Source organism: Nyctereutes procyonoides, unplaced genomic scaffold (genome assembly GCF_905146905.1).
Source record: "Nyctereutes procyonoides isolate TBG_1078 unplaced genomic scaffold, NYPRO_anot_genome, whole genome shotgun sequence".
Taxonomy (NCBI): domain Eukaryota; kingdom Metazoa; phylum Chordata; class Mammalia; order Carnivora; family Canidae; genus Nyctereutes; species Nyctereutes procyonoides.
Genome location: NW_026575049.1, coordinates 20,149,026 through 20,168,276, shown reverse-complemented (window position 1 = coordinate 20,168,276; position 19,251 = coordinate 20,149,026). Strand labels below are relative to the sequence as shown.

The following is a 19,251-nucleotide window of genomic DNA, read 5'->3' as shown; positions in this document are numbered from 1 at the left end:
AAGACTCTGTGGGGAGCCCACCTCTCCAGATGTCCACGGAGCTGCCGTTTCTGGGTTGAAGGCTTGTCGGGTGCAGAATTCCTTCCTGGCTTTGTGCCGTGCGGGCGTGAGCTTGAGCTTTTCAGCTCCTCTGGGGAGACACCATTTGTCTGTTTTTGTCTAGTTTCTCAGATTTTTCTTGTCCCTTCTCTTGTACTTGCATTTTGCCCAGTTCGGTCACTCTGTGAGGCACTGAGGAGGGGAGAGGGCAGGTGCCGGAAATACCTCTGATGGTCTTCTAGCCATCCTGCCCTAGGATGGAGTCCCCAAGGCAGCGGTGCCCATGCTCTCCAGGGACATGGTCTGTGAATGTGCTCGTACAGTTGACCCCAGGTCTAGCCTGGGTGTGTGCCCTCCGAGGGCTCGCTGTGCCCTCAGCTCTTCCTGGCTCCCCAGACTGCTGAGCAGCACACGCTCCGTAGGCCCTGTATTTCTACGGCGGTCCTGGTGTCTGCACTTGACCATCAGGGAAGCAGGCTGAGAACATCGAGTCTGGGTCACAGCGATGTTGGGGAGCCCTTTGGTGCTGCCCCGAGGCCAGGGCTTATCGACGCCCTGTGCGTGCATGCACATGTGTGTGAGCACTCCAGGCTCTGGTTGCTATGGCGTGAGGCATCCCCCCCACCTCCCCTCCACGGAGGCTAAGGGTCAGATATGAGGCTAAAGGTGAGGGCCTGTACCAAGGGTGTGGGCAACTGGCTCCCCAGGTGCTCAGGACCTGCCCCATGGTCATATGCTGGCACAGAGCATATGAGCCCGTGGGTTCTCCCCTCGTAACTTGATGGTGCCACGTGCGGGAACACTGGGGACGCAGCAGGTTGTCGTGCGGCTGAGGCGGGACATGGGGTGGGAGCTGCTGTCACACAGTCTGTCCTCTGTACCCAGTGACACCACGTGACTAGACGTAGGGCTGAGGGTGCTGAGGGAGCCCAGAGGCGGTTCCCCTACGGCCGGCTCTGAGTGTCCGCCCCCCACGCCCAGCTCTTCATCTGATCTGCACGAAGCATTTCCAGAACAGTTAATGCTTGGCATTTCTGTTTCGATGAGTGAATTATAGAGGTGTGAGAATCCAGGGCCTGCCCCCTTATGCACTTGGATGCCTCCCTCCTAATTGCAAGGAAACCCGTGATTCAGCTTGAATCTGTAATTTCCCACTTGATCTTCCTGGAGGTCTTTCTGCTTCGCCCCTGTGTGCAGAAACAGCTCCAGCAGGAGGTGTCTCTTGTCTCGCGGCTGCCCTGGTACAGTCATTCCGGTTAAGCAGAGCTTTCCGTGCACTGCCGACGAGGGCCTTTCTGCCATCTGCTTCCTGAGGACGGCAGCCAGAGAGCCAGGGCTGGAGAGATCTGCTGGGACGGGGAGGTGGCAGCCGGGCAGGACAAGAAGCCTTGTTCCTCAGGGCGGCCTGGCCCCGGAGCACGCTGGGGTGTGTGGCCATAACCCTCGTCTGTGTAGCTGGGTGGCCAGGCCAGCCACTGAGGACTGTCCTCTTCCTCCTCCCATCTTCTTGTGGAGGGCAGCCTCTGCTTACCTGCCCCGCAGGTGCCTGCAGCCCCCCGCCTGGCCTCCCGAGCCTCTGGCGGGCCCTCCACACTTCGGGAGCCCCCAGGTGGACGGAGCAGCAACGGGCCGAGTGAAGGCCCCTGCCAGATTCTCCCTGCTTCTGCCCTGCCTGCCTCCCGTGAGCCCACCGCCTCCAGGTAGCGCTAGGCTTCTCTAGCTCGTTAAAATTGTGTGAGCTGGCGCCCCGGTGACTTGGTCCCGGGAGCCTCGAGGGACCTGCGGGGAAGCCCCCGGGCACTTGCTCGCCCATCAGCCAGCGTGGTCTGAGCAGCCTGGACTCTGGTGTGGGTGCTGGCGTCCTGGCGGCAGATGCCTATTGTTTAACCACCCAGGTCCCCGACCTCGCTGTGGTTACCCTGTGGCTGGCCAGCTCACACCTGAGGCGCCCTTGGGTGGATGCTTGAGGAAGCTGCCTTCACCATACCTGCCGTTGAGTATTTGGATGTCCTTGCCTCGGTTTACGCATGTGTCCCCTGAGAGAACGGGCCTCACTGTGTGCTTATCCTGAGGGCCAGGCCAGGAGAGGCTGTACCTGCAGAGAGCACCTGTTGCCCAGACTGCAAGTGTCCATGGAAGGTTCCAGAACTCTGTTGCCCCATCCTCTAGATGTCTTCAGGAGCACAGTGCAGCACTGCCCTTGCATTTATGAAGCAGGTACCCCCTGAGCTCGTCCTTTGCCCATTGCCTTGGCTCCATTCAGCTGCACCCTGAGGCCCTCTGATGCGGAGCTGGCTCTGCCCCAGTTACAGCTGGCTCTGTTTCCTGCTTGCTGTTTCCTTGCTGGGGAGCCTGGGGCCGAGGCCTCCAGGCGCTAGGCCATGGCTCCATGGTGGCCCTGGGCTGTGCTCAGCAGAGTGCCGGCCCTGGGCGGGCCTCTGCCTCACTCCGGCCCTGTGTCCCCAGCATTTCTCTTGGACCCCTGCTTCCATATCCCTGCACCTGCGTGAGTGGCAGGCATCCTGAGGCCCAGGCTCCTTCTCAGAGGCAGGGACCTTAAGGACACACAGCAGTGGCAGGCTTTGAGCTGACACTGTCCTCTAGAAAAAACAGACCAGCAAGAACCCTGGGAAATGATTTCAAGAAGGAGGAGGTTTTCTTTTTCTGTTGTTTGTGCTCTAAGAAATGGATGAGGAGCACTTGGGAAGGCTTGTGCCCAGAAAAACAGGGTGGTGTAGGAAGTCACCTCTTGTGCAACGTGGTGTGCAGACCCTGTTGCGCAGACCCTGTATGCAGACCCGGCATGCAGACCCCCTGACCCTGGCGTGCCGACCCTGGTGTGCAGACCCTGTATGCAGACCTGGCGTGCAGACCCCCCCGACCCCGGCGTGCAGACTTCGGCGCGCAGACCCTGTATGCAGACCTGGTATGCAGGCCTGGTGTGCAGGCCCCTTGACCCTGGCATGCCAACCCCAGCGTGCAGACCCCCCGACTCCAGCATGCCAACCCTGGTGTGCAGATCCCCCGACCCCGACGTGCAGACCCTGGTTCGCAGACCCTGTATGCAGACCTGGCGTGCAGACTGGCGTGCAGACCCCCCAACCCTGGCGTGCAGACTCTGGCGCGCAGACCCTGTATGCAGGCCTGGCATGCAGGCCCCCTGACCCCGGCGTGCCAAGCCCAGCATGCAAACCCCCCAATCCCAGCATGCTAACCCTGGCGTGCAGACCCTCCGACCCCAGCATGCCAACCCCAGTGTGCAGACCCCCCGACCCCGGCGTGCAGACCCTGTATACAAACCCTGGCATGCAGGCCTGGCATGCAGACCCCCGACCCTGGCGTGCCAACCCTGGTGTGCAGACCCTGTATGCAGACCTTGGCATGCAGACCTGGTGTGCAGACCTTCCGACCCTGGCGTGCTGCCCCCGGCATGATGACCCCGGCATGCAGACTCTGGCGTGCAGACCCTATATGCAAACCAGATCCTAGCGTGCAGACCCCGGTGTGCAGACTCTGGTGTGCCGCTGCATCTCAGCTCAGGGGGTGCTGGGTGCTATGGGTCCTCGCGGGGTATGAAGAGAGTGAATGTGCAGGGTGGGACCTGGAGGGTGATGGAAGGACAGCAGGGTTTTACTCCTGGATCCTTCAGTATATTTCCCCTAAATAGGAGCCTTCTCTTCTGTAACTATAGCGCTCCCACCAAAGCCAGGAGACTGACCTTGATGGAAGTATTGGCATCTTACCTGCGGACCCTGTCCAGGTGTCACTGCTCAACCCCAATCCCGTGTTGCCTTCACTTATCTTTTTTCTCTCGGGACAGACTTGGCCTTGCTTTGTGTTTTATGACTTCACTGTTTTTGAAGTGTGTGCATTCAGGTTTTATTGTTGTTTTGTTTTCTTGCCAGAATGTCTGTTAATTTGGGCTTATCTGTTGCTTCCTGGTGCTGAGATTCAGATTTTGGCAGGAATCCACAGACCTGTGTCTGTGTCCTCCTTAAGGATCTGCTGGGGACACACAGAGCAGGCTGTCCTGTTGCTGGTCCACTTTGATTGTGGGCTGAGGAGTGTCTGGCAGGCTTCTGTGCTGCGAGCCAGTGCTTTTGTTCGTGTTGAGAAGTGTCCTGTGAGGAGACCCAGATGGAGAGCTGTCCTGCCATGCTCGGGCCTCTCACGCTGCTTTGGGCACCTGCGGGTCACCACGTTGTCGGGGGCAGTCGTTCCTGGGGTTTGTTAACGCGCCCACTTTCCTGCATTTGTTGGTCGCTTTCCTGCTGGAGGTAAAAGCTTTCCCCTTTCTCCTGTGTATTTGTGTGTCTGAGCTTGGGGAGTCCTGTGTTTTTCACAAGGTTACAAATCTTTCCTAAAATTAATCATTCTTATGCTCAGTTTCTCAGCTTGGTACAGGAGGTCCTGTTCTTCCCACAAGAACGTTCTTCCCACAAGAACGTTCCCCTGAAAAGAAGGGGACAATGGAGTGGCTCTGGAGTGGGACACCGCATTTTGTGTAAGAGCCCCGTGAATGTGTCTGCAGATCATGGGGAGCGGTCCTGGGGCACCCTGGATGCTCCCCAAGAGCCTGGACGGACAGGGTCTGTGGTGGGCTTCCTCGGCGTAGCCATGTCTCCTGAGAGGCAGGTAGGGGTGGGCTGTGGGCACCCCCCTCTGCCCATAGCTGCTTTACTGGGGCAGGGGGTGTTGGTGCACAGAGAATGAGGCAAGTGACCGTTCATGCTCTGGGTTACAGATAAGAAAGCAAAGGGTAAATTGCATTAAGTTGAGGCAGTTACGGGAAGCGAGCGGTTCTCCATTATCTGGGGTGGGTTTTCAGTGCCAGAAGCAGGAACAGATTCCTTCCGTCAGGGTGGGGGAAAGGACCTTCCGTATGATGATGATGGATGATAGACCCTCCCTGGAAACTCATCATTTTAAACTGTGTCCTGGTTATTTTTTAAAAAACGGTATGGAAGCAAAGTGCTTGGTGAACTTTGGTCTGCTTGTTGTACATCCGCTAACGTTCTTTTCACAAGTTCACGGCATGATACCTCGGCAGCCGTGTGGTTGCTCGTAAATACTCAAACAGAACAGAACAGGAGCAGCCCGTGAGGCACTGCCATATCCGGGCGGAAAATCAGCCCCCGAAGCCAGAATCAGACTGTTGTCCACACGTCCCTGCTTCCCGCAGACTGCCGGGTGCTGGGCTGGGAGTGGGCAGCAAGCTGTGTCCAGTGCCCTTGCTGGGAGGCTCCGGTGCTGGGCAGGCCTGACGGGGCGCCTCCCGGGGGCCTGTGCTGTCTGCTCCCAGGCACGGTGACGAGGGCCGGGCAGGGGCCGCTGTGGCTGGTGGTCCCACCCGTGTGGCTCGTGTAGCTCCCAGCTTCCCTGCCCTGGTACTCTGGCTGCAGTCACAGGCTCCTCCCATCGGTGGAGGAGGGTGGTTTGGGCAAGTGGCCTCATCCCAGGCCAGGCCGGGGAGTGCTGCTCACGTCACCTCCCAGCAGCTGTCATGCCTTGTTTCCAGTTCTGGCCTTCATTCAGCGATCTCCATGAATGTGTGAAGACTATGGGTCTGCTGTTGTGATGGAAGCTTGGGACACGTAGTGAGTGTCCACTTCATGAGGCGCTGAGCACCCTATGAGGTATGGCAGAGATTAGGCCTCGGTCCTAGACGTGCCTGAACCAGGACGCAGATGGGTGCAGCTTGGCAGCATGCCTCCGAGTCTCCTGCGTGTGGGCTCTCATGGCCACAGACGGCTCCGGTGGTGGGCTGTGAAGAGGGAGGTGAGAGTCCTGTGGCTCTTGGGCCTCACTCGCTCCCTTGACTTGTGCACGCGGCACACTCAGGTATGTCTCCTCTGTCCCCTCCCTTCTCCTCCGGGCTGTACCACTTCCCTGCCAGCAAGACCAGTCTGGGTGCTCTGCTAGCGTCCCAGGCCAAGGCAGAGGGGCCCAGGCAGAGCAGGACTGGTGACAGCCCCGTTGACTGCCCTCATTGGCCTGGTCTGTGCCCTGCTCTCCTGGCACGTCTGTTCTAATGCGGGGAGGGAGCCCTGCGGCTGCGTTAGCCCTCCGAGTGGCCGCCCAGTGAGCTGCGTGCCTGGGCCACGGTCCCTCATCTTCCCGAGTTCTGGGGGACCCGCTGTTCCTGCAGCCCGATCTCAGACTGAGGGGCCTCTGCTTTGGGCCATGGACTTCACACAATTCAGCAGGTGTCTGTGAAATGTGCTCCGTATGCAAGGTCCTGGGTGTACGGGGATGAATTAGAGCCCTTTGTTGGGGAGCTCTTATCCAATGAGACAGCAGACTGAGGGGATGACAGTGCAACCAGCTTCTCTGGTTAGCCCCACGGAGTCAGAGGCGGCGGTCGGGGAAGGCTCTGCAGAAGACCGACAGTGGCTCTGAGTCTCGTGTGGGTGTTTGCTGTGGTGAGTGAGGGAATGGTGGTGTGAAGCGGCAGGACCATTTGGGGACCTGTGGGTGGTTGTGTGAGCAGCGGGGGCAGCGTGGGGGACCGTGGGGGGAGATGGTGGGGATGGGTGTGCTGGGGCAGACTGGTGTGGGCCTGGGGTGTAAATGGGGTGGGGTGTGCTGGGACAGGCTGGCCGGGCCTGGAGAGCTGGGGGAGATGATGGGGATGGGGTGTGCTGGGACAGGCTGACTGGGTCTGGAGAGCCGGGGGAGATGATGGGGACAGGGTGTGCTGGGACAGGCTGGCTGGGCCTGGAGATCCGGGGAAGATGATAGGGATGGGTGTGCTGGGCAGGCTGGTGTGGGCCTGGGGTGTAAATGGGGTGGGGGTGTGCTGGGGCAGGCTGGCCAGGCCTGGAGAGCCGGGGGAGATGATGAGCATGGGGTGTGCTGGGCCATGCTGGCCAGGCCTGGAGAGCCGGGGGAGATGGTGGGGACGGGGTGTGCTGGGGCAGGCTGGCAGGGCCTGGGGTGTAGACGGGGTGGGGTGTGCTGGGGCAGGCTGGCGAGGGCCTGGAGAGCCCATCTGTGCATTTCCCCCCAGCCCAGTACTCAGACACATGACATCAGGATGCAGCCATGGTCAGAGAATTTGGGCCCTAGAAATCCTTGTTCCCAGGGAGCCTGCTCCTCGATGTTGAGTGTACCACTGATGTGGGAGGAGAAGGAAGAGGCCTGGTCAGGACTCTGGCACCTTCATGAGAGCTGTTGACAGGTTTTAGGTGGTAGAGAATGTCATTAGGACCTGTCAGGATGTGTGGGAATGCGGAGTGTTGATTGAGTTGTTATGACCTGTTACTCTGTCCTCCCAGTATGTGCTTGATCGTGTCCTGTTCCCTTCAAATGTATACTGCAGATTATAAACTAGTAATTTTTAAAGTTTTTGAGTGAGACTACATGTACTCTACAATTTTTTTTTCTAGGTAAGAGTGCAAGCCAGAATAAAGATGTGCTCATATGTGTGGTTCAGTTTTATTATCTTTATTACATACTCGTGTCTGTGTCCAAAGGTGTAGAAGGAAATGCCTTCTTTCCCTCAAAAACAAGTCAATTCCCTCAACTAGATTCTGGTCTTTGGTAATGGTTTATGATGAGGAGAATATCAGAGTCCTAGAACTTGATTTGGAAAGATGCTTTTCATCCATCCCATCCATCTTTCTCTTCTTTTCTTTTTAAAGATTTTGTTTATTTATTCATGTGAGATACACAGAGGCATAGATGGAGGGAGAAGCAGGCTCCCTGGGGGGAGCCTGATGAGGGACTCGACCCCAGGACCCCAGGATCATGCCCTGAGCCAAAGGCAGACGCTCAATCACTGAGCTCCCCATGTGTCTCTCCCTTTACTTCTTGATTAGCCTCCTGCAGTTCATCCTCTCTCCCCCGATCCATCTGCTCACCCAGCCTTCAACCATCCATCCATCCATCCATCCATCCATCCATCCATCCATCCCTCATTTGTCTGTCCGCCCATCAAGGTTATCCATTGATCAGTGCATCTGTCCATCTATCCATGCATCCATCCCTTCCACTTTCATGGAAAACTTATTGTCTTGCCCTTTCAGTCCTGGGTGTTGAAAAAAATCGAAGGAACCCAGTCAATAATGGTCTCACAGTTTAATGGGCGAGATGGCTGTGCTGACCATCAAGGCCACGAATGTGCCGTCCATCTTCTCCCGGAAGTCTGCAGGCGGCTCGGTGGGCTCAGCTTCTGGTGGAGGTCAGCAAGGCTTCAGGAGGGCAGTGGTGCTTGCACTGAGGCTCGACTGTGGGCAGGCACAGACCTCGCCAGCCCAGGCGTGGGAATCGCAGGTCATGGTATGAACTCAGATGGGTATTTTTGTGCAGTGTTCTCAGTTTTAAAATATGCCATGGTGGAGGGAACACTTCTGGGGAAGCTCCTCATCTTCAACTTCCTTGCAGATTTGGGTCGCGTTTAGGGCTCTCTTCTTGCTGATGAGACAACCTGCAAACTGTGTATCTGAGCCATGTGCTTGTTTAGCTCAGAGTTTATTTTTTCTCTGCTTTCTGTCCCATTTGAAAAAGGGCATTGCCTCTTGGTTTGGTGGTGTAGGTCTAGCAGAGCCTTCCTTAGCTCTCCTGGCTCCTGGCCACGGCTGGAGTTGCGGGCAGCCCAGGCCTTTCTCTTCCCCACCCTCTGGAAAGGAGAGCACAGGGGCTGGCGTGTCGTAGGCTCACATGGTTTGCTCCTGCCGAAGCAGGTGCAGGGAGTGAATGTGCTGGATGGGCCCTCTGGTGACTCCCAGTCTCGCCTGCTGGTATCCACTCTGCTGCTGGGTTTGGGTGAGTCCTTGGCTCCATGGAGATGGGGTGACAGGCTATCTGTCCCGTGATTATATTACAGCATCTGAGACCCCATTTTAGCAGAAGACCTAGAGATTCCGACTATTCCTGGAGCAGGCTGCCATGCCGGAGGAGCTCACCTGGCCAGGACATGGGGGTGGCCTCCAGATGATGGCATTCACCGGCAGGGGACTGAGTTCTTTCAACACCTGAATTAACTTGGAGGTGAGCGCTTCTCGGTCCAGCCTCTGGAGGAGAGTGCAGCCTTGACTACAGCTTTGCAAAGCCCCGAGCAGTGGACCCAGCAAGGTTCTGTCTGGACTCAGAGCCATGGGGGAAATAACAGATTCATGATGATCATTTGTTATAAGGAATCAGAAAACGAATCCAGTGGATGAAGTACAGCTGATGCCCGAGAGCCCCCCTCTTTTCCCCACCTCACTGGGAATGAGGGCCCATCTCCCTCACTCCAGCAGGGCTCTGCTGGCCACCATCACAGGTACAGTTCCTGTTGCACCCCTGTCAGTGGGCTCGGCGAGCCCCGAGAGACCCCCGCCTGCATCCCCGGGGGCTTACTGCTGTCTCAGCTGCAGACCAGGCCAGGCCCACCCCGCCAGCCCATCAGATCTCAGGACCTCAGTTAGGACCCCTCATCAGTGTCCTCACCGTGTCCCCATCTAGACGCTTGTATGGGTGTTGGGTGGGACGGAGCCAGAAGCCAGGCCACTTCTGGCTCCCATCCACCTGGTCGGCGTCCAGCCACCTTTTCTGGTGCCTGGGCCGCTGCTGCTGAGCACGTGCGCACGGCAGGCTGTCCGTGCCTCTGCGCTCTGGGTGCCCTGGGGAAGTCGTTCTGTCATCTGCGTTCTTTTCTAGTAAATCAGGTTGGTTGTTGCTTCCTGATATGAATACAGGCGTTTGTTGAGAAGCTCATGAGCACATCTGTGAAGTGAGAATGATTTAATGCCTTGTCGCTCCAATTCTGGGTAGCTCTAGAAGAGCTTGTATTTTAGATAATGTTACTGTCAAAAAAATATGCCTTAATACCTCTCTAAAGATGGGAAGATAGTGTGTCGTGGTGTCAGATACACACTGTTTTCTCACATCCTGTCGGGAACCCTAACCTCACTCCCCGCCTGTGTGCAGGCTGGGTCCCCAGGGTGCGTGGTGGCGTCTGTGCCCCAGGTCCCTGGAGGGACTGCACTCGGACCGCTCCCTGACACTGTGCAGTGACTGTGTTAGGCTCTCCTGCTCAGGATCAGTTAGCAGCCTTGTGGGGTGACCCACCTTCACCCGTGCCCTTGTGCAGCGTCTAAGAAGAGAGCAGTCCCATGGCATGACCTTGATGTTAAAGCCAGCCTTGGAGCAGTTATTTTGGGAGAATATATTTGCAGTTTAGCCTCTGCCCTGATGTCTTTCTGGATCACAGCCTCAGGGCCATTTGATGGTGGCAGGAGTATTCTGTTTGTACCCCAAGTGGGTATGTAGTTCCGCCGCTCACCCCTCGGAGGTGGTGTCACACCCCACAGGTTAAGGGCTGGCTCAGTTCTCCACCAGACTGCCCCACTTCAGACGGCAGCTGCCCCTCCATGGTCCCCAGGCTGCTGGCACTTCTGACCCAGTAGCCGTAAATTCAGCAGTTCCCGTGGCTTCCTTAGGTTCAGCAATTGGCTAGGACTCGCAGAGCTCCGGAAAGCATTATGCTGTGATTGTGGTTTTATCGTGAAAGGTACAGATAAGGAAGACCCAGCAAAAGAAGAGAGGCGTAGGATGAGATTGGGTGGGGTCTGGGCATTTGCCCCCCCCGCACCCCCCCGTTGGAGTTAGGCCATGTTGCCCCACCCACCCACCCACCCATCCAAGTGTTCACCACCAGCTGGGAAGGTCTCCTGGGTCTGTGTGTCCAGAGTGTGTTGGCTTTCTTCATGTGGGCGCCATTGGGTCGTGGGGTCCATGTTGGACTCAGTCTCCAGCTCCTCTCTTCTCCCTGACAGCTGGCAGCTGAGGGTCCCACCCAGTCTCCATCCCGACCCTGCTGAGGGGTGCACTCACCAGAACCTCCCTTGTTAGCATCACAGGGACAGTCTGCCCTGGGGGATGTCTGAGGACTTAGAGCTTCCCTCCCAGGAAGGGGGCAAGGCCATCCCCCTGAGGGAACCAGGAGTCCCCTCTGACCAGGCACATGGTCCAGAGTCTGCAAAATGGTGCATCTGCAGGGTTTGATGTTACAGAGGTACTTCTCGGAAGCTGGCTTTGTTGGTTCTCACTGACCTTCTGTGTGCTGCTCCTGGCTTGTGAAGCAGGAGGAAGGTGTGGAATGTCCCCCTGTGGGGCCCGCGTGGGGCCCTGGGTTCTTGGCATAGGATGGGGGTGAGGGGTTGGGATTTGTCTCTTTATGCTGTCAGCACATTCCTAAAATGGTGTTAAATTGTCTCAATAAATCTCACTTCCTATTGATTTCCATTACAATTTCCACAGCAAAAAAAAAATGTTTTTTTTTTTGAAGACATTGTAGTGATCCTTATTGAAATGCAACAAGGTTGCATTGATGGTTTCCTGATGAAGCACAAGGTGTAGCAATACTGATCAGCTGCCATTGATAGTACACCTACCGTGGGACAGATTGCCCTCACCAAGTCCCACTTGTGCACCTGTGCTGTGGGGCCAGCCCCGGGAGGCCCTTCCTGGCATCCCCTGCGCCCTCTGGCCACACACGGGGCCGTGGCTCTCCCCTCTTGTTGGCTGCTGCTATGCCAGGAACTTTGTAGAGAGAGTTATGAGGCAGCAGGCTTCTCGGGAGGGCCTCAGGGCACTGGGAGCCTCCAAGAACTTTCCAGAAGCAGACCTGGGATTTGAACCCAGGCTCTCCTGATTCTAAACCTGAGGTCATCAAAACCACAATGAGATACCACCTCACACCAGTGAGAATGGGGAAAATTAACAAGGCAGGAAACCACAAATGTTGTAGAGGGTATGGAGAAAAGGGAACCCTCTTACACTGTTGGTGGGAATGTGAACTGGTGCAGCCACTCTGGAAAACTGTGTGGAGGTTCCTCAAAGAGTTAAAAATAGACCTGCCCTACGACCCAGCAATTGCACTGTTAGGGATTTACCCCAAAGATACAGATGCAATGAAATGCCGGGACACCTGCACCCCGATGTTTCTAGCAGCAATGTCCACAGTAGCCAAACTGTGGAAGGAGCCTCAGTGTCCATCGAAAGATGAATGGATAAAGAAGATGTGGTTTATGTATACAATGGAATATTACTCAGCCATTAGAAACGACAAATACCCACCATTTGCTTCGACGTGGATGGAACTGAAGGGTATTATGCTGAGTGAAATAAGTCAATCGGAGAAGGACAAACATTATATGTTCTCATTCATTTGGGGAATATAAATAATAGTGAAAGAGAATAGAAGGGAAGGGAGAAGAAATGTGTGGGAAATATCAGAAAGGGAGACGAACATAAGGACTCCTAACTCTGGGAAACGAACTGGGGGTGGTGGAAGGGGAGGAGGGCGGGGGGTGGGGGTGAATGGGTGACGGGCACTGAGGGGGGCACTTGACGGGATGAGCACTGGGTGTTATTCTGTATGTTGGTAAATTGAACACCAATAAAAATCAATTTATTAAAAAAAAATAAACCTGAGGTCTTAGCACTATTCCTTAGGGTCTGGCCCAGGCTCCCCTGCTGCCCGAGGGAGAAGACAGGCCAGCAGCCCAGATTCAGGCCACTGCCTCCTCCCTGCCCCTGGTGTGGGGCTGGCAAGACTGTCCGCAGGGATTTGCCGGGAGTGTCCTGTGCTTCGAGGGTGGAATCACAGGTGCTGGTTTCTGCTCTGTCTCCTTACTTCCCCTGTGTATCCACCCCGTCCCCTTCCAGCTCAGACCCTCCATCCCTGTGGGGGCCTCTGTGGGGTCTGTAATGGGGAGCCCTAGGCCTCCCTGTCATGGAGCTGGCTGGGACAGGCCCACTTCTGCTGCTCTCCGACTCGGCCCCTTCCTCCTGGCCATGCCCCTGTGCCCCTGACACAGCGAGGGTCCTCGGGCCCGTGGATGCAGGTGGGCCCTGCCTCCCTATGGGGCCTGCCTTTTCCAGCCGCAGTGTTAACATACACCAGGCTTGCAAACCCCGAGCGTGGGTGGGCCCAGACACAGGGCTTCTCAGCTGCAGAGAGGCCCATGTTCACTGTCAGGTGGCCCTTGTTTTGTTCCTTTTTTATCTCCTTACCTGATAGAGAATTGCAATCTTCCTCCCAAATCAAAACCTATTCATACCGTGCTCGGCAGAGGTGTGGTGTATTCATGTCTGTTCTTGGCTTTGTGGAGGGGCTCTGTACGGCGCTCTTTGTCAGGTACCTAAGTGTGAGCACTTACCTCACTCTTTGGGCAAATAAATCTAAGTAGTGTCTGCAGGGCAGACAGTATGTGTTTTTTTATGCCAAGTCAATGGGATCCTTGTTTTTGTCCTCTTTAGCATAAATCCTGGACACAGTGTGTTTGCATAATGTATTTTTATTTTTAATCAAGAAGTGATTGAGAAAAGTGTCCGGCAAATATTTTGGCGGCCTCTATGCGTGCCAGCATGACGGCCACCTCCTGGGGACGCCGTGACGATGGCAGTGCCCTGGCTTGCCATGGAGGGTTTTGTGAAAAAAAAAAAAAATCTTTTCAACCTGAAAGATGACAATACTTACATCTGCCCACTCATTCGTACATACACTCTTATTTCCAGGGAAACAGGAAATTCCAAATTCAGAATTATTGCTAACCAAATTACCTTCATCAGCGAAAGAGCATCTGCTCACAATTACTTATCAAATAGGAAAAATGAAGCTTTTCAGCATATATGTTTGCAGCCCTGACGTCTATAAATTGAAAGTAATGCGCCGAGTTTAGTTGTCCATTTTTCTACCCGTTCCAGACAGGATGCAGCCCTGCCAGGAGTCCCACCCACCAGGAGGAGGGCTGGGAGGGCGGGCAGTGGGTCCACTTTGTCACTCTCCACCACTTCCTCCCAGAGAAGCCACCTCGGCAGGAGCAATGCTGCGCTGGTGGTGGGACTGTGGCTCCTGCGGGTCTGAGCCATCGGGGGTGGCCGGGGGGGGGGGGCGGCCTCCTCTCAGCTCATGCCTGGGGCTCAGAGCCCCGCCACAGGGGCAGGGAGGGGACTGGCCTTCTCAGTGCCGCCCAGGGCCTCCGAGGCCCACACCTGGCAGAGAGAAGGCTGGGCGTGCAGGGCTGCTTATTCTGATGAAGCAGACAACTGTGAGACTCGAGGTTGAATTTTCTCTCCTCTCAGCTGCTGAGCTATTGGAGGGCAGGCCACAGGCCTCATCTGCCTGGTTGTGTCCTCTCCCAGGCAGCCAGGTATGTGGGGGTGGGAGGAGGCTGGTAAATCCTCCCGGGAAGAGCGATAGATGAGGACCCTTTGCTCTGGAAGGACATTGCCTGTGTCCTTGTGGGGTCAGCAGGGCATCGGGTTTCTGGTCATTCTTGATGTCTCTGCCTCCCCACACGGGCAGTGGGCAGTCGCTGTGCCCTGGAGCTGGTACCCAGAGACACAGGGCAAGGCTGCGCACCCACCTGGCAGTGCGGGGCTCACTTTAGGACACGGGGAGGGGCAGCCCTGAATCCCGTGTCCAGTCCACTGCTGCCTGGCCTGCATCGGGACATTTGACCCAGCCTGCCTCACTGCACAGGCACAGGGTGGGTGTGCCCCCGGGTCAGGGTCCTGCAGGCCTCACCCCTTCAGGAAGGGTGCGGGTCATCACGCTTGGCTAGGATGGGCCCCCCCCTGGCCAGGCCTAGGACAGGGGCTGCCTCTGTCTGCATCCCGGGGGAGAGGCGGGAACTTGCCTGGTGCCCCTGCTCCTGCGGCCTCACGTGGAACTCACTGTAGAAGAGAAAGGGTTAATATTTACGGTTTCTTGGGTCACTTCAGTGGTAGATGTTCCAGAAATATGTGTTTAATTTTTCAAATCTGTGCACTTGCCAGTTTACATTAGAAAGGTGACTCATGCCTCCCAGGCACGTTTTCAGAGCTGTTTCTCCAGTTTGTAAACTGGTGACCTTGTCCTACACGGGCTGGAAGCGCTACAGCCGCGCGTGGGCCTGCTTGGGGAGGCAGAGGCGTTCTGTCCTTAAGTCCTGTGGACAGCTCGTCTCCCAGCTTTCTGTCCTGCCACGTCCTGAGAGCGTCCAGTTCTGGCCATCGTCTCCCTCAGCGTGGTGCCCAGCACAGCCTGCACACCAGGCGACGGAGTCCCCGGCCTGCAGGAGGCCAGGGTCCAGGGGAAGACCCACTGCTGGTACCCCAGGGAGAGCCCGGGTGACGGCCTCCCTCAGTGGCCTGATGCTCCCTCAGCGAATAGCCCGTGGTGTCCCGCGCAGGAGCAGAGGGTGTGGAGCAGTGTGCAGCGGTCTCTGAAAACATAACGTGAATCCACGTTGGTAAACTCAGAGTTAGTGTTTCCTTCCCAACCGTTAACCCCATAACTGACCCACTGCTGTCTCTGATGGCGTTGGGGCGGTGCCGTGGCCACAAGGGTGACTTGACTGGGACAGGTGGGCCGGCCGCTGTGCCTCGGGAGGCCCCGGGTTGCTGACCTGCTATAGCGCTGGGGCCTGTCCTGCTCCAGTGGACGAGGCGCTGGCATGGCCCAGCTGTCTCTGTAGAGCAGCAGGCCGGGGTGACTGGCGGGGCCAGGAGCCACCAGCGGGGACCAGGAGCTGGTGGGGGCCAGGAGCCACCAGTGGGGCCAGAAGCCGCCAGTGGGGGCCAGGAGCCACCAGCGGGGCCAGGGGCCGCTGGCAGGGACCAGGAGCCACCAGCAGGGACCAGGAGCCGGTGGGGCCAGGAGCCACTGGTGGGGCCAGGAGCCACTGGCAGGGCCAACCTGTCCCGGGAGCCGCCCATCCTGGGAGCCACCCTGTGTCGGCCTCCCTTTTTCCCGGGCCGTTGTCGGGCGGTGGTCCTGACTGCCCAGCTGTTGTCCCTCTTCCTGCTGGTCTTCTCCATGCTGCCAACTGTATACTTTTTCTATGTGAAGGAGGCTTCTTCAGTAAAATCAGAAATTCTCTAAACTGCCGTTTTCTAGGGTTCTCATATTTGAATTTCAGGCTAACTGGAGCGCCCGAGTCCATTCCCTGGGTGGTGGTGGAGGCTGGCCGTCAGCCGGTGGGGCTTCTGCCCTTGGCAGCGGTCAGGCCTGGATGGAAGGGCCACTCAGGGCCCTTGGAGCTCTCCCGAGCTTTAGTTTCAGAGCTGAGGATAATTGCAGGCTAGAAATCATTCTTCAGTTCTTCACAAAGAACACAGTGTCCCGCCACGTTGCTGAGAACGCTCCTTGGTGTTGACTGCGGGAGCAGAGGCGGAGGGGAGGCTGGGCGGTTGGGGCTGTATCCGTGCCCGGTGTGGTCACATGGTCCTCCGTGCAGTCGCACGCTCCTGCCCCCCTCCTGCCCTCGCTCAGGCGCCTCGCAGATCCTTGCCAGGCGCCTGGTGTGTGCCAGGGCGGGGGGCACAGAGGTGACTGGCCCCCAGTACCTGCCCCAGGCCGGGCATGCGCCCTCAGCCGTGAAGGCCAGGTGCCACGGGAGATGCTTTTCTCCGGGTGTTTGTAGCAGCAAGGAGAGGGACAGGCTGACCGCACGGGCAGCTTCAGAGAACTCCCCCGGTGTTTGGCAGTGAGTGGCGCTGCTCCGGAAGGGCTGGGGAGGCCCAGGGGAGGGCCCGGTGGTCGGTTGGGCATTGAAGGGGTATCGTGGGCCACCTGGTACCACCTGAGGGAGACTCCCTGTGGGGCATGTTGGGAGTCTGGGGGCTGAGGACGAGGTGTATTCTGAGGCTTTCCAGTTGTATCTGTGGACCAGTGTTTCTCAAACCATGGGCCATTGATGGGACCCTCAGGACATCTGGAGAGAAACCCCCTCGTGGCTTTAAGCGCTCCCGAGCTGACGGCTAGGGACACGGGGAGAGGATTGCCCCCTTCTGTCTGGGGGCTCTTGTCCATGAAAAGCTGTGACTCATTTCTGCTAGGGAGGCCCTGCCTAGTGCCACGCCGTTGACTGCTGGTCACTTTATCCTCCACTCGAGTGAGTGGAGACTTCTCTTTGGTGGTGAAATTAAGTTTTTAAAAAATTAATTGTATTTAATAAAATATAAGCTGATGAGAAGAACATGGTTAAAGAGACCAGTGAGGTACCACCTGTGGGTTGTGCCTGCCCTGTCCTATGCACAGAACTTCTAGAACAGGGACCCCGTGTGTGAGGCTAGAGTCCTGGTGTCTGTCCTCTGTCCCCCGGGGTGCCTGCGAAGGTTCCCAGTACATCAGAATCTTCTGGAAACCTGACTGAACACAGACTCAGACCCCCCCGCCGAAAGACTGTGATCAGGAAAGTTGAGATGAGCCTCAGAACCTATGTTCTCAGCCCCTGAGATGCGGGTGCTGCGCAGCTCGGTGTGGGGACCACCGAAGTCAGCCCCCGTGGCCCTGCTCGTCAGGCCAGCCCATCCCTGAGCTGGCCTTGTGCTCCCCGGGTCCCAGAGGTCGCTCAGGCCTGAGCTCCTCGAGAGCCTCCAGCCCGTGCTCACCTGGGCCCCCAGGGCAGGGGGCCAGGCCCTTGTCTGCGGGCCGAGGACTCAGGATGGAGCTCAGAGGGGCCCAGGATGAAGAGGACTTTCCGTTGAAAGCTTAGGTTCTATCTTAAAAGCCAGTGATGACGATTGACTTCATTTCATACTGCGTATTTATTTGCTTTACTGTAAGAATGGCTTTGAGATTTCTCAGGGTGACCTGTTCTTACTGCCCTAGCGTGGCCCCACGCGCTTCCCTCTGACGCCAGCCCTGGTAGCGCCTGGCTCCCCAGTTCACACGCCATCCCAGCCCCTTGTCCACAGAAACGTTCTCCTTAGGCTTTCACGGGGGAGGACAAGTGGGATTGGTAATGCAGAAACGCAGGGGTCTTCCTTCGAGCCTGCATGGGCTTGGTCAGTGCCCCCTCCCAGCATGTGAATCGCCCCTCCTGGGAGAGGGGCCCCTGCCCTTAGGAGCTGAATACTGGGGTGAGCAGACCCCAGCCGGAGGAGCCTCCCTCTCTGCCTGCTTCCTGGCCTCCACACCCTGGGCCCAGCCTGCCCTGTGCTGCGCCTGGAGCCCTCGGACCCAGATTTGTCCCGGAAGAGGCAGCATGTGGCCAGGGCCTCTGGGGTCTTCCACAGCCTAGTCCTGCCAGCCCCTCCCTGTCACCTTGCTCCCAGCTGGCTGCAAGGGCTCAACCATGAGCCTGTGCGGTTCTTCTCACCCCTGGGTAGTCACTCACTGTCTTGTTGGGATTGTTCTTCAGGGTGTTGCTGGGTCTGCTGTACCGCGTGGCTCAGCTGTTCCCCCACACCCAGCCCGCACGTGTCCTGCCCCGCCGGCCACACGACGGTGCCCAGGCGTGTTTGTCGCACAGCCAGGGACAGCAGTGGCTTGGGGTGGGATGTCATAGCAGAGCCAGTGAAGGAACTGGCTCAACGTGCGAGAACCAGAGCCATCCAGAACTTTTCTGTGGCCAGCCTCCCCCTCCTGTAGGCAAGAGCTCCTCCCAGCCAGGCACTCATGCTTCAGCCACAGTGCCTGTCTGCAAGGTGCAGAGGGTCTCAGGACAGGGTCCTCCCACCCCTCGTACCCCCACCCCATACTTAGTGCTTAGGAAAGCCTTGTTGCTGCAGTGCTGCAAGTTACCAGGAACACGAGTGAAAACAAACCAGTAAGCAGCAAAACACTAACACTTGTTTATTTGTTAGTTCTAGAACTTTTTTGGGGAGAGCTGGAAAATGTGTGAACTTTTTTCAGGGTCACTTCCCAGGGCTGGTTACAGGGGATGGTAATAAGCCCCAGAGAAAAGGAAAACATGTGTGCGGAAAAAGTGCTTTTAGCAGCGCTTGGTGGGCCCTGATTGAGGAGTCTGCATGGAGGGTTCCAGTTCTCAGGCAGGACCCGTTTGGCAATATTTGCTTGTCCTGTGAAATCGCACGGGTGCTTCCCAGGCCACTTGGAGCAGATCTTTATGGGGCAGAATGTTGGGAAGTCACAGGGCCACCATGAGCCCCAGAATCTTTGCTCCCTGAAGTGGCACCTCCAGGGTCCACAGACTGTGCAGCTTCATGGAGCTCTGGAGCCTCCCTGCAGAGAGGCCTGGGTGGGGAGCACGGGGTCCAAGCTGCGGAGTTGCTGCTCGTCGCAACGGGGTGGGGAGGCATCCTTGGGGTCACATGCACATGACCCGGGAGCCACCCTTGCCGCTGTGACTGTCACGGCACCCCCGCCGCTCACTTTCCCCGAGGAAGAGTCGATCTGCACTCTTCTAATAGAGATGACTTCTCCGCCCCCCTGGGGACGTCGCTTGGGCGTCAGGCGGTTGGAGTGGGTGGTTCCGGGGCGGCCCCCGGGGG

At 57.2% G+C, this 19,251-nt stretch overlaps 1 protein-coding gene across 1 annotated transcript in view; it reads left to right on the top strand.

The window, feature by feature from the left end:
• Window positions 1-19,251, top strand: part of TBC1D22A (TBC1 domain family member 22A) — a 333,790-nt gene that overhangs the window by 217,553 nt on the left and 96,986 nt on the right. The window lies entirely within an intron of this gene.